The sequence below is a fragment of the Aegilops tauschii genome, chromosome 1 (assembly GCF_002575655.3).
Source record: "Aegilops tauschii subsp. strangulata cultivar AL8/78 chromosome 1, Aet v6.0, whole genome shotgun sequence".
Classification (NCBI taxonomy): Eukaryota; Viridiplantae; Streptophyta; class Magnoliopsida; order Poales; family Poaceae; genus Aegilops; species Aegilops tauschii.
This window is the reverse complement of record NC_053035.3, coordinates 178,448,962-178,463,044: the sequence shown is the minus strand read 5'-3', so window position 1 is coordinate 178,463,044 and position 14,083 is coordinate 178,448,962. Positions and strand designations below refer to the sequence as shown.

The 14,083-nt window shown below is 43.4% G+C and overlaps 1 long non-coding RNA gene across 1 annotated transcript; it reads right to left on the bottom strand.

The window, feature by feature from the left end:
• Window positions 1-7,724: 7,724 nt before the first annotated feature.
• On the bottom strand, window positions 7,725-13,191 carry LOC109754543 (uncharacterized). The gene is made up of 4 exons (XR_002230737.3): window positions 13,039-13,191; window positions 12,728-12,925; window positions 8,200-8,615; window positions 7,725-8,092 (listed from the first exon to the last, which is right to left on the bottom strand). It is a non-coding gene; the product is annotated as an uncharacterized lncRNA (long non-coding RNA).
• Window positions 13,192-14,083: the final 892 nt, after the last annotated feature.

The window sequence follows — 14,083 nt, the reverse complement described above, 5'->3', positions numbered from 1 at the left end:
CCAAGTAAGTTGTGTGGCCATGATTTCAGGAGTAGATGAGCTCGAGCATCGTTTTGCATTTCCCGGAAGTTGAACGCTACATATCAAGTAAGTTCAGTGTAGTATTTGATTGCCTGACTCATGCAATCTGTGTTTAGTTTTCAACTACTGAAATGTTTATTTTGGAATATGCCTATTTGTCCAAGGTTTGAACAAACCAATTTATCATGTTTGGAATTTTGAACCACAAAAATTGGCATTCTCTATTTTTCATTTGCTTAATGTAGCTTATAAGTTTTAATGCATAGTTTCTTTTTGTTGGAACAAATTTTGTCTTCAATGCTGTAATTTGGGTCTCTCAGTGCTTATGTGTATAATTACTCATGCTCTTTTCAATCCAATGCTTTGAGACAAAAGCAATTGGTACTCACTTTGTCAAAAAAAGAGAAAGGAATTTGTTTCTTTGTCGATACTTGAGCTCTATCGCTCATTGTCAAGTATGGCAAGCAAGCAACTAAAGTGGCCAATAATGCACATATGAAAATTCATTTACAACAACAGTTACAACATTTGTACATAATCTTTCATATTGTGCCTCTTTTGTAATCCATGTTAGTGTGTTTATATACATTAATATAATATTCATGTAAGTCACACAAAATTACTTATGTCATATAACTGTATTTAGCAAAAAAAACGTGATCACATAACTCACTTTTTGCAATATTTATAATTATATCAAGTATTATGTCCATTGCAATTTTATGATCTTGAGTTCTTAGTATACTATGCAAAAAGATTATCTATCAACATGTTCATAGGACTAAGGGTTCCCGCTGCAACGCGTGGGGGTATCATCTAGTTTTTATAGAAGGCAGAGCAATATTTACAAGAAGCCAAGTAAGGATGTGCACATCCAAGTTGGCATACCCCACACAAACACCAGCCCAACGAACCATGTTTGCATAAGTGAAAAGTGCATATCCATGACTAGGAGAAAAGTTGCACCTCGCACACCAACTACTAGGCGGTTGCACAAAATGAAGACTAAATTGCACAATTGCACACAAAAAAATCATCAAAATGTACCCATGCGGGATAGTATTGAAGATCACGTCAGGAGGGCCCCAACGGTGAAAACGGATCTTAATTTCGATGTGCGGTTTGAAAGTTATGGTTTTTAAAAAAATTGAAAATCCGAATCAAATGTGTTCACACATGTTCATTGTGGGTGCTTTGCAATTAATTTTTCGTTTGTCCTGCTCACACATGTTCACACCTGCTCATTTTTCCTAACATGCATTAAGAGAACAAACTATTTCCATTTATAGATCAGGGGGACAAAATATTTCCTCTTTCGATCAGCCACTCCGGAAAGCTAGTGGCCAATGGCCACCTGCTAGACGCGTCCATATATTTTTATGAGAGACTTCACCTACTTTCCTTTATGTAATTGTGCTAGGCACCCAATTGTGAAAGAAAGGAAGATCAAACTGTCTTTTTTCTAGAATCAGGAAGATCAAACTGTCAACTAACTCAGAAGAAGAGGCTACCTATTTAGTTTAACATACCTTCTAATGGAAATGCTATAACTTGATTTGTTTTAAGTCAATAGCATGAAAGTGACACTAATGCTGGATGGTAAAAAAATCATTACATCCTGTGTACAAAAGACCCAGAGTGTTCGAACCCTTCTCCGAAAATTGCACAAGCGAGAACTACATGCACCGGTCTGGAGTTAACATGAAAAGGCATACCACACTAATGAACAACATGGATAGTCGTGAAGTATTTGACTAGACAACTGGACTTAATATCTGCCCAACATGATATGCTCATGTTTATCAAACAAATAAACACATGATCAGTAAGAGACTGGAGCAAGCCATTGCCTCTAGTCGTCTCTATTAGAAATTGGAACAGTGAACATTAAAAATAGTTTTTATCTTATGCATAAGTGCCAGTGCCATGAGTTGGTCGCGAAATCTTATGGGTTTCACCTCTAGCCTACCCCAACTTGTTTGGGACTAAAGGCTTTGTTTGTTTGTTTGTTTGTTTATCTTATGCATAAGAATTGTTCTATGGCCGAGTATTTTTGCAAAAATAACCAACAATGCATATGCTTACTAAAATTAGCAATTGAAGCTCCTAAAACGAACTATGACACTTTTATTTCAGATATTGATCATAAACTGTTATATGCAGTATTTACACAGACATGATCAAGAATACCATATATATATATATATATATATATATATATATATATATATATGTAATTATGCATATATATTGGCATGCGAAGTGAGCATTTAAAAAAGTGGCATTCCTTATCACCCAATCATATAGTCATGTTGATCAAAGCAACATTCCAACAAACCATTCCCATGCCCTACAAAAAATGAGCATTCTCCACATCATGCTGGTCTTCCATATTGATAATGAGTTAATTGCACCCGTAATACACAAACTTGCGTGGTGAGTACATTTTTATACACAAACTTGAAAATTGCAGAAAAATGGTCCGCTAACTTGTGTAGCTGGTACAAAATCACCCTGGAGACAAGTGGTGATGTTTTTCTTGCGTAATCCCCCCTATGTTATTCCCGCTCGCAATCGTCTCCTACACCAGGAGTTCACCAGGTAAGTTCATGAGATGCCGCGCAGGCACAGGGACACAGGACGTGAGCAACGCGCTGCTCTCGCCCTACGCGATGGCTGACCTCCTCAACACAGCAGAGAAGTTGTTCGGAGACATAGATCGACTGGTTATTGGTGACCTTGTGTACTTGCGTGAGGGCAGCCACACTTGCAGAGTCAAATCGAAGGTGATGAGCACTTCACTCACTCGCTCAGTCACCCTCCGCTGCTCCATATGTGCCCAAGCCATGGACCCCACCATGGATTGATGGATGGGAATAGCCACCATCATCAACTGGAGTAGATTACTACTACCATACTAGACCAGAACCAATTATACCACAAGACAAGGGCGCAGTCGTCGCAAATTCACATAACCGTCACCTAGGTAGATTTTGGTGTTGGAGCCATTCTCGTGAGGAGAAAAAGGTCGGGTGGCGGCGGCAAACCTGGAGCACAGAGCAGAGAACTCCTAGGTGGTGTATGGATGACAAGGAGAAACCAAATAACCAAGTAAAGTTGCAGAGGGAGGGCAAGGGGAGGCATGCGGCTTACCAATTACAGTACCACAGTGATGGTCGGACGAGGCTGCTGGTGCTGCGCTGGATGCGACGAGAAGCCACGTGCGGAGATAGTGAGAGTGGCAGGTTGCCTGGCAGCTCTCAGCAGCGGAGTAGAGCAGAGCACGCAGATCAGAGGATGCTGGCGAACGACAGGATAGCACAGGCATTATTGCCCCTGCACTGCAAAAGCTTTCTAAACCCATAAGATCTTAAAACCAACTTATGGTTCTGGCACGTGAATAGCTAACTTTCATGCACCCCTGTCCATAATTGTTCTTTGGTGATATTCCAGTCTCTTTGTGGACTCCTCCCCTGTAGAGCTTGGTGTACCATATAAACAGAAAAAGGGCAGCCCGGTGCACGTAGCTCCCGCTGGCACAGGGTCCGGGAAAGGATCCTCTTTGGGTCCTTTCTGTTGAGTAAATAGGTAATTTTTCAACTAATTTAATCCATAGATAAATCACTAGCATGGCATTGACTGAATTGACGACATACTAACTCTGATCTAAACATGCACGTACTAAGCAAACAGTAGACAAATCCACACATGCTGCTAGTATTGCCAATACGAAAATAAACAGGAGCGGGGTAAACGTGTTGTACCCTCCAGTAGGCCAGGCAGAAGCCGCGGCAGCGGTGATAGTAGCAGCAGCATCCTCGGCGGCCTTCTTGTCGGCCTCGATCTTCTCGGCAGCGGCACGTTCGGCGTCGGTGGACATGGTGATGACGAAAACGACGCGGACATAGAGGAAGTAGTGGATCGGAGGGGAGCAGTCACGTAGTCGCTTCCCAAAAACCTATTTGCCCCTCTCCCGTACAGGATCCGGAGAGAAGGGTTTTCGGAGACCTGCTCTCCCGTCAACCGTGTACGGCGGACGGGATGGAGTCACCGGCGGCAGCAGCAGCAAAGGAACGACGGTGGGCGTCCGCGTGGAGCAGATGTGACCTGTTCATGGCGGCTAGGGTTGGGAGACACCGCACACTTATATAGGTGCAACCGCGTGGAGAGACGTAGGCTCGACCCATGTCCGAGTCCGTGACAACCCATGATCCGACCTCTCAGATCGTGGCCCAGCTGTCAGAAAACTCTCCATTAGTGACTGGCAAAAATAAGCGCCTAGGTGTGAGCTCGGCTCGGCTCATTCCCGCAACCCGCGGCGCGTCGTGACGAGGCGTGGTGTGGAGAGGCGGGCGATGGAGGAGGAGTGCGCGAGGGCCTCTTCTCTTCTCAAGCTCCAATAGCATGTAGAAGAGATACCTTTATAAAGAGGTCCAACTCCTTCTCCACTAGCGGGGTGAGACTAAACTTCTCACTACACCTAGTGCCATATAACCCACATGGGCCCTTAGAGATTTTCAGAAATTGCTATATGAGCCTAAAGCCCATCCCAAATTTCAGCAATCCCCCACCAGATCTCGAGGGCCCATTGTGTCCTCTGTTCCAATTGTTGTTTCGATATACCAGTGTTTCAGTGAAGACCTGTTAAGGTTGAACTTACCTAGAGCAGGTAGCTACACTCCTTCACAACTGAACAATGGACTATGCCTTGAATTGTCAGTTTGGCGTAAAGGAGTTTCACTACATGTCTTGCTAGTACTAGGCTGCCGAAGGCTAACCCCTCGGGTGGAGCATATAAGTCACACTCCTGGCCTATTCATGAGCTTACTAGAGATCACCCCAATTTCATAGACTGTGACCAACTGTCGGGCTCATATAGGTGTGTTCCTCCAAAGATCGCTCTGTAGGATAGCATCTTGCTTACATAAGCTTTGGAACACATTAAGACAATAATCACCCTACCATACAGTATTGAGAGTATTGCATCTCTAACGGAGTGGGTCAGTATAGTTACTCTCCTCAGTTCACCACTAGCTTATTTTCCCATGTCCTACTTCACGGGATCTCCGATCACATAGGTTGGGTTACCATCATGGCAACTCATGTGGGTCTTATACCCATCTCCCGTGATGCATTATCTATCACAACACGTGATAGCCCTTTTGTAAAGGGATCTGCCAGATTCTTAGACGTGTGGACATACTCCAACGCTATCACTCCGGAGTTTCTTAATTTTCTGATAGCTTTTAATCTCATTCTTATGTGTTTGTTGGACTTCATGTTGTCCTTTGAACTCTTCACCTTGGTGATGACAGTCTGATTGTCACAGTTCATAAGGATAGCCGAAACTGGTTTATCAACCAATGGTAGGTCCATCAAAAGATCTCGAAGCCATCCTGCTTCGACACCAGATGTGTCTAATGTTGTTAATTCTACTTCCATTGTCGATCTCGTTAAGATCGTTTGCTTGCAAGACTTCCAGGAAACAGCACGACCTCCTAGAGTAAACATATACCCAGTTGTGGCCTTCATCTCATCAGCATCAGAGATCCAATTCGCATCACTATACCCTTCAAGTACCGGCAGTTATCCGGTATAGTGAAGTCCATAGTTCATAGTACCTTTCAGATAGCGTATAACTATTTCAACAGCATGCCAGTGTACATCACCCGGATTGGAAACAAACCGGCTCAGTTTGCTCACAGCAAACGTGATGTGAGACCTCGTTGCGCTCGCTAGGTACATGAGTGAACCAATGATTTGAGAGTATCTCGGTTGATCCTTAGTTGTGCCTTCGAACTTTTGAACCAACACACTAGGATCTTATGGTGTTTGAGATGGTTTGCAGTCCGAATATCCAAAACGGCTCAACACCTTCTCAACATAATGGGATTGCAGAAGTGTAATCCCACCCTCATTATCTCTCAGTAGCTTGATGTTCAAGATAACATCAGCCACACCAAGGTCTTTCATCTCAAAGTTCTGAGACAGAAACGACTTGACCTCCTCAATGACTTTGAGGTTGTTTTCGAATATCAATATGTCATCAACATACAAATACAGTATAACTCCTTCGCCCCCACCATGGCGATAGTATACACATTTGTCAGCTTCATTAACAACGAAGCCAACAGATGTCAGAGTTGTATTAAACTTATCATGTCATTGCTTAGGTGCTTGTTTCAGGCCATATAAAGATTTCAGCAACCTACACACCTTTCTTTCCTGACCATCTAACACAAAGCCATCTGGCTATTGCATGTAGATTTCCTCGTTTAGCTCTCCATTCTGAAAAGCTGTCTTAACATCCATCTGGTGGACGAGAAGACCATGCGAGGCCGCCAACGAGAGTAATACTCGAATGGTTCTCAGTCTATCCACAGGTGAATAAGTATAGAAGAAATCTTCCTCTTCTTTTTGGTCATAGCCCTTGGCCACAAGCCTAGCCTTGTACTTTTCAATCGTACCGTCGGGCCTAAGCTTCTTTTTGAACACCCACTTACATCCCAATGGTTTGCAACCATAGGGACGCTCAGTGATCTCCCATGTCCTGTTAGCCATGATGAAATCCATCTCGCTACGGACCGCATCCTTCCAATAGCCAGCTTCTGGAGAGGCATACGCTTCTAAAATAGAAGTGGGAGTATCATCCACGAGGTACATGAAGAAATCATCACCAAAGGTCTTTGCAGTCCTTTATATCTTGCCCCTACCAAGGGTTTCCTCGTCATCCTCCTCAGGATTTTCATCATGTGTTTGTTCACAATAATCCATAGGAATAGCAGGCTCAGGAGTCTCCTCAAATTCCTGTCTAGAAGTGTTTTGCATATCTCTCATAAGAAAAACATCCTCGAAGAATGTAGCATCCTTAGACTCCATAATTGTACCGACCTTCTAGTCAGTTACCTCAGATTTCACTACTAGAAATCTATAGCCAACGCTATTCTTGGCGTAGCCCAAATTAACGCAGTCCACAGTCTTTGGTCCAAGCTTACGCATTTGGGGGATCGGCACATTGACTTTCGCCAAACAGCCCCAAGTACGCAAGTACGAGAGTGTTGTCCTTCTCTTTGCCCATTTCTCATAGGGAGTGATCTCATTATCCTTTGTCGGAACTTTATTCAGGACATGACATGCCATCAATATAGCCTCCCCCACCATGCCTTGGATAAACCCGATGTATCTAACATGGTGTTAACCAAATCAGTTAGAGTACGGTTTTTTCGCTCGACAACCCCGTTTGACTGGGGAGAATAGGAAGGCATCCTCTCATGAATAATGCTGTGTTCCGCACAAAAGGAATCAAACCCACTCGAGAAGTACTCTCCACCACGATCTGAGCGACTCGTTTAATTTTCTTTTCAAGGTGATTCTCAACTTTTGCCTTATAGATTTTAAAGTAGTGTAGAGCCTCATCTTTAGTATTTAACAGATACACAGAGCAATATCTAGTGGAATCATCTATCAATGTCATGAAGTATTTCTTTCCACCTTTAGTCAACACACCATTCACCTCACAAAGATCAGAATGTATGAGTTCTAATGGTGCCAAGTGTCTCTCCTCCGCGAGCTTGTGAGGCTTGCGAGGTTGCTTAGCTTGCACACATGAAAAGCACTTAGAACCTTTGGCTAAAGTGAAACTCGGGATTAATTCCAACTTGGCTAGCCGCACATAACATCGAAACTAATGTGACAAAGACGTGAATGCCAAACTTCAGATTCATTAACACTCGAATGAATATGGCTCACAACTTTATTTAAAAAATCTGCGAGGGCAAGGCGGAACGTCCCTTCGCTCTCATAACCTTTTCCAACAAATTCTCTCAAAAAAAACTTTTCCAACAAATAGTTCATACTTAGTAACAACTAATTTATTAGACTCGAATATCAACTTAAACCCTTCTCTACATAGAAGGGAGCCACTAACGAGATTCTTCTTGATGGCAGGGACATGCTGCACGTTCTTCAGCTGCACGGTCCTTCCCGAAGTAAACTTCAGATCGACCGTGCCAACACCATGAACAGAAGCACTCGCGCCATTCCCCATCAGTACGGACCCGTCGCCTGTGACCTGGTAAGAAGTAAACAAAGAAATGCCAGCACACACATAAACACCTGCACCTGTGTCCACCCACCAATCGCTGGGCTGAAACATTGAAAAAACAGTAAATAAATTACCGTAGATGCACCATTCTCGTTGTTGCCCACAATCATGTTGACAGACTTGGAGTCCTGTCCTGACTTCTTAAACTTGTTTGGGCACTTGTTGGCCCAATGTTCAACCGAACCACAAGTAAAGCAGCCCTCATCCTTCTTGTTCTTCTTGAAGGTCTTCTTACCCTTCTTAAAGTCGGTATTGTGTTGGACACCGTTCTTTCCCTTGGTCTTGTGGGAGTTGAAATTCCTCTGGTTCACCATGTTGGCTACAGAAGTCCCTTCGGCCCCTTTTTTGTGCGAGTCCTTTGCCCTCGAATTCTACTCAACACTCAGATGGCCAATGACATCCTCCACAGAGAATCTACGCCTCTGATGTTTCAGAGTGATGGCAAAGTTCCTCTAGGAATTAGGGAGCAAAGCCACTTGGCGAAAAATTCCTACACATAATAGGTTTTTGGATTGTTGAGTAAATAGGCAATTTTTTGACTAATTTAATCCATAGATAAATCACTAGCATGGCATTGACTGAATTGCGCTAAGCAAACATAGACAAATCTACACATACCGCTAGTACTGCTAATACGAAAATAAACAGGATCGGGATAAACATGTTATACCCTCCAGTAGGCCAGGCAGAAGCCGCGGCGGCGGTGACAGCAGCAACGGCATCCTCAACGGCCTTCTTGTCGGCCTCAATCTTCTCGGCGGCGGCACGTTTGGCGTCGGTGGACATGGTGATGACGAAAACGACGCGGATGTAGAGGAAGTAGTGGATCGGAGGCGAGCAGTCACGTAGTCGCTTCCCAAAAACCTATTCGCCCCTCTCCCGTACAGGATCCGGAGAGGCGGAGTTTCGAAGACTTACTCTCCCGTCGACCGTGTACGCGACGGACGGGATGGAGTCACCGGCGGCAGTAGCAGCAAAGGAACGACGATGGGCGTGCGCGTGGAGCAAATGTGATCTGTTCGTGGCGGCTAGGGTTGGGAGACACCGCACACTTATATATGTGCAACCGCGTGAAGAGACGTGGACTCGACCTACGTTCGAGTCCGTGACAGCCGAAGATCCGACGTCTCAGATCGTGGCCCAGCTCGTAGGTGTGAGCTCGGCTCGGCTCATTCCCGCAACCCGCGTCGTGGCGTGGCGTGGCGGGCGGCGAAGGAGTGCGCAAGGGCCTCTTCTCTTCTCAAGCTCCAATAGCATGTAGAAGAGAAACCCTTGTAAAAAGGTCCAATTCCTTCTCCACTAGCAGGGTGGGACTAAACTTTCCACTACACCTAGTGCCATATAACCCACATGGGCCCTTAGAGATTTTCAGAAATTGCTATATGGGCCTAAAGCCCATCCCAAATTTCAGCACTTTCCCTACATTAAAATTCAGCACTTTCCAAAACAATACCACATGCAAATAGCTAAACACACACACACTCTATACTTAATAGTTCACACGCTGAAGTCTCAAGGTCTGCTGTCTTGAGTCGCACATTTATTGTTCTTGCATTTAACTAATAAAAACTTATATGAACACTTCACCGCTCAATATTTTTCCTTGAAAATGAGCTCTATGTTCGTTGCATCATGGCTTGCAGTATTTTATGAAACATGCACTGGATCTTGACTTATTTTGGTTGGTGTAATCATATAGAGCAATTATCAGCCAGCTAGTTGCCATCAACAGTTGGTACCTAGTTATTATTAAAAAACAAAGGCACCAGATGCTCCTTTGTGGATGATGTTTTCGCTTAAATAACATTTGTTCTAATAAACTAGTCCAGTATGACAGATCCATTATGGCATTGCTATCTCAGTCTAATCACTTTTCAAATACTCCTTCCGTCCCAAAATAAGTGTCTGAATTTTGTACTAACTCTAGTACAAAGTTGTAGTTGAGACACTTATTTCGGGACAGAGGGAGTACCTCACAGGCGAAAATATGAGTTGGATATGTCTATGTCTAAATCCGAGCTCCTAGTTTACTGGCTTAAGGTGTTTTTTGTTCTGTAACGAGAAAACACACATATTACCACATCCTTGAGCCCGGTATGTGGTCTTGTTCTCTGCTGATCCTTAGGTAACAATAAGAAATAACACTGTAAATGCGTCACTCCAGCCAGATTTTTTTTAAAGGCATAAAACATAGAATATGATTAAATAAGGATGAAAAAAAACACTTAAATAGCAAGGGATAAGAGACCAGGATGAGAATAGAACTTTGAGCTGTAATGATTTTAGAAGTCCATTCCACACTTAAAAGTACCCTCCTTTGTTAGAATATAAAACGCTAGCAAGATCATAGACGACAAACCGAGGCACGATATTTGTTAACGAAGTTCACCGATATGGCTACATCCCCGAGGTAATGACTACGGGCGCTCCTCCCCAAGATACCGCAACACCGGCCGCCCGGGCGCTAGCACAAGCCGCCGGCTCTCCGGCGACAAGTCGTACAACGTGTCCGATTCCTACACCACTCGTACTTATCCACACCAATTACGACTCCAAGTCCACGTAACCCCTTGCGTACAAATATATTCGACACAAATATAACACTCCTTTGAAGAGGCAGCTCAAGTACGGAATCAATTACTCCAGTCCATTTGTGGCAATGTTAAGTTTGGTTTAACAAAACTCACAAATATCTTTGGTATATTTTATCACTTAGCTTTCTTTCCATTTAAGAAATTCTGGTTGAATAAAATGGAAATAAGCCCCCCAAATCTTATACAAGAGTGGGACAGATAAAGATAGAAACATAGCATTAAAAAATGGTACACAAACAGCCTGGCAGGCTTCAGTATCATGAAGCAACCAACAATATGAAATTTGATTCTTCTGGTGCTAGAAGTGTAATCAGAAATATCCCAGTTGCTAGATCACCACTACAGTTAATTTAGGGCAGCAAACAACTAGCACCGAATTATTTGTATGTTGTAGGCAGATAGCATAGTTGATTACTTAGGTACTCTAGAGTTGAAAAGAGACACATATACTAATTGGAGCCAATAAGAGCCCTTAAGATCCATGATAACAGAATTAAAAGAATATAAGCTAAATGGGCATTTTTATTTTTACTGTTAAAAAGGCAAGGTTACAAATTTACTCTGCAAGCAGTATTGTAGGTGAGTTCAGTGAGCTGCCCTTTTCATACTTTTTGAGTGACACTTTCTACAGTGGTTTTTGTGCACTGGTCATTGAATGGCAATTCAAATTTCATGTAAAAGAAAGCTGGTTTATAATGGGATATTCCCTTTTGCTCCTACGTGCACATGCACCCATTGTCGAAATACACATTTCGAAAAGTTGAAAAATTCGGAACAAAAATCCCGCGTGTATATCCGGACATTTTATGTCCGTTCACAAAGTTATCTTTTTTACACAAGCCACAAAAAACGTCGTTTTTCACCGAAACCTTGTGAACGGACATAAAATGTCCGGATATACACGCGGGATTTTTGTTCCGAATTTTTCAACTTTTCAAAATGTGTGTTTTCGACAATGGGTGCATATGCACCTAGGAGCAAAAAAGCCGCGTCCGTTTATAATCTTTTATCTTGAAAGTACACCTATAACATCCTGCTGTTCCCTCATGTTTCACAGTGTACATGATTGTTTTATCAGTGCCAAGAGATTAATTATGTGCATCTGCGATGCCAAGTATATCCCATTTCCATAGAATCATGCCAATGAAAATTGCAAATGTAAAAAAGTATAGCTTAATATGTGCCACTAGAATTGCACATTAATAGCTTGACAATCTCGATTGATGCTGATTGGTCACACGAGCGCGGCGAGTTAGTATTCCCTTAATGTGTGCAATCTTCCAAGAGGGGATATTTAGTTTTTGGAAGTCGTTACCCAAATTAACGGACTTATCTATATTCCACGACAAGCAATTTCAACAACTGACATGAGAATGATAGTAGTCCTCTAGAAGTTTCTCTACTCTGTATGAAGTGTGAACATTCCAATCAATATAATAATCCTCATCAGTTGCCAATGATAAAACTGCTGGCAGTTTGGCTCCCTGGCGGTCGCACTGGCAAATGGCATGGATTTTGCAAGAAAAAACAAATTTGTGCTATTTTGACACTGACAAATCACAACATGCAGAAATCAAAACCTCAAGCCTCACGGGCAATCAATCAGACATGTGGCAGGCTGCCAATCATCGTAAGATTGTCCTCAACCCAGGTAAAAAACATATCAGTCTTCTTCCCAGAATGGAATTCTAAACACAATTCCAACGAGCAAACTTCCATTTCGGTAACCTGCCCTAGCTCCAGAATCCAGAACCTATACAAGGAACGAGACTAGGTCCAGGGCAGTCCTGTGCCCTAAGATCACAAATTTAGAATCATGCCGGCCCGATAAGCCCCAAGAAATCCAACATGGAGTCCACGGAACTGTACAGCATGCACCCAGGACACGATGCATCTCCGCGGACGATTAAGCATGCGAAAAAGAAGGCGGCCGGCCGGGAAAGCGAAGCCGCCTTTCTTGATTCACCAAACTGGACAAAACAAATATCTTTTTCCTGTGGATACATACCAAGGAGAGGGGGTTGGTGACCCGGTGTCGATGGATGGAAGACTGCCGGTGCTTGTCCACGTCGCCTCCCAGCCCACACCCTGCACACGCATCCACCAAAGAGAGTGGCCCGCGATGATGATATTGACGCGGATCTGGAAAAAAAAAATCCAACCAAATCGCCGTCGCCGTCAAGGTATGAAAGCGTTCCTGCGAGGGCTGCAACGGCCGGCGGCAGGGGATAATAAGTGATAAAAGATTAAGCCGTCAGTGGCAGGAGGACGCAAAGAAACTGTTTGAGATCGTGGATCAAGTTGGAAATGGGGAACTACCAGGAAACCTCGTAGTCGTCGTCTTGGTCGTCTCGCGTCGCGCGCGCAGATCAATGGGGTGAAAGCAAATTCTTGGTGGAGAAGATTCCGTTTGGTTGGGCTTCTCTCGAATCTCAACCAAGAGCAAAACGACCCACCGGGACTCCTACAAAGCAAGCATTGCTACTAGAGTACCAGTAAAAAAAAGGGAAAACTTTATTTCTGCCACTCTAGATTTTGCCTATTTTGATTATCCCACGTTAGATTTTGATATTTCACTTTTGCCAGTTGTAGCTTTTAATAATACATCACAATTGTCATTCGGTGATAAAAGTAATATTTTCAGAGTGACAATTGTGATACATTGTTAAATGCTAAGAGTGTCAAAAGTGAAATGAAAAATTATTGTCAAAAGCTAAGCGTAGCAAAAGTGAGATGTTAAATTTAAGAGTGGCATAAGTAAAGTGAGCAAAAACAAAGTTTTCCCAAAAAAAGCATTCCTATAGTATCCGCCTCCTAAAACTTTTCAAGTGCAAAAGTGCCCTCTACGTTGTCCATATTCGCATGGCGTGCCGCAATGGCCTCTCGGAGGCTCTCCGGTCCGTCTGATCTACTCGGAAGACGCGTGCATGAGAGATCCGCCTCCACGGTCCATGACGAGTGGACCGTGGGGGTGAGCAGGGCCTTCGTCATGCAGGGGCTTGCGGCGCGATCGTGAGAGCATTCCCGCGCATGAAGGTGCAGCCGGGCCTTTTGGTGTCCTCGGCTGATACGTCTCCAACGTATCTATAATATTTTATTGTTCCATGCTATTATAGTATCAATCTTGGATGTTTATTATGCAATTATATTTGGGGGGATTAGCCTAGTGCACAGTGACAGTTGTTGTTTTTTGCTAGTTTTGTCTTTTCAGAAAATCAATATCAAACAGAGTCCAAACGAAGAAAAAACTTTGGATTAATTTTTCTGGACCAGAAGGGGCCCTAGTGTTGGGGAACGTAGTAATTTCAAAAAAATTCCTACGCACACGCAAGATCATGGTGATGCATAGCAACGAGAGGGGAGA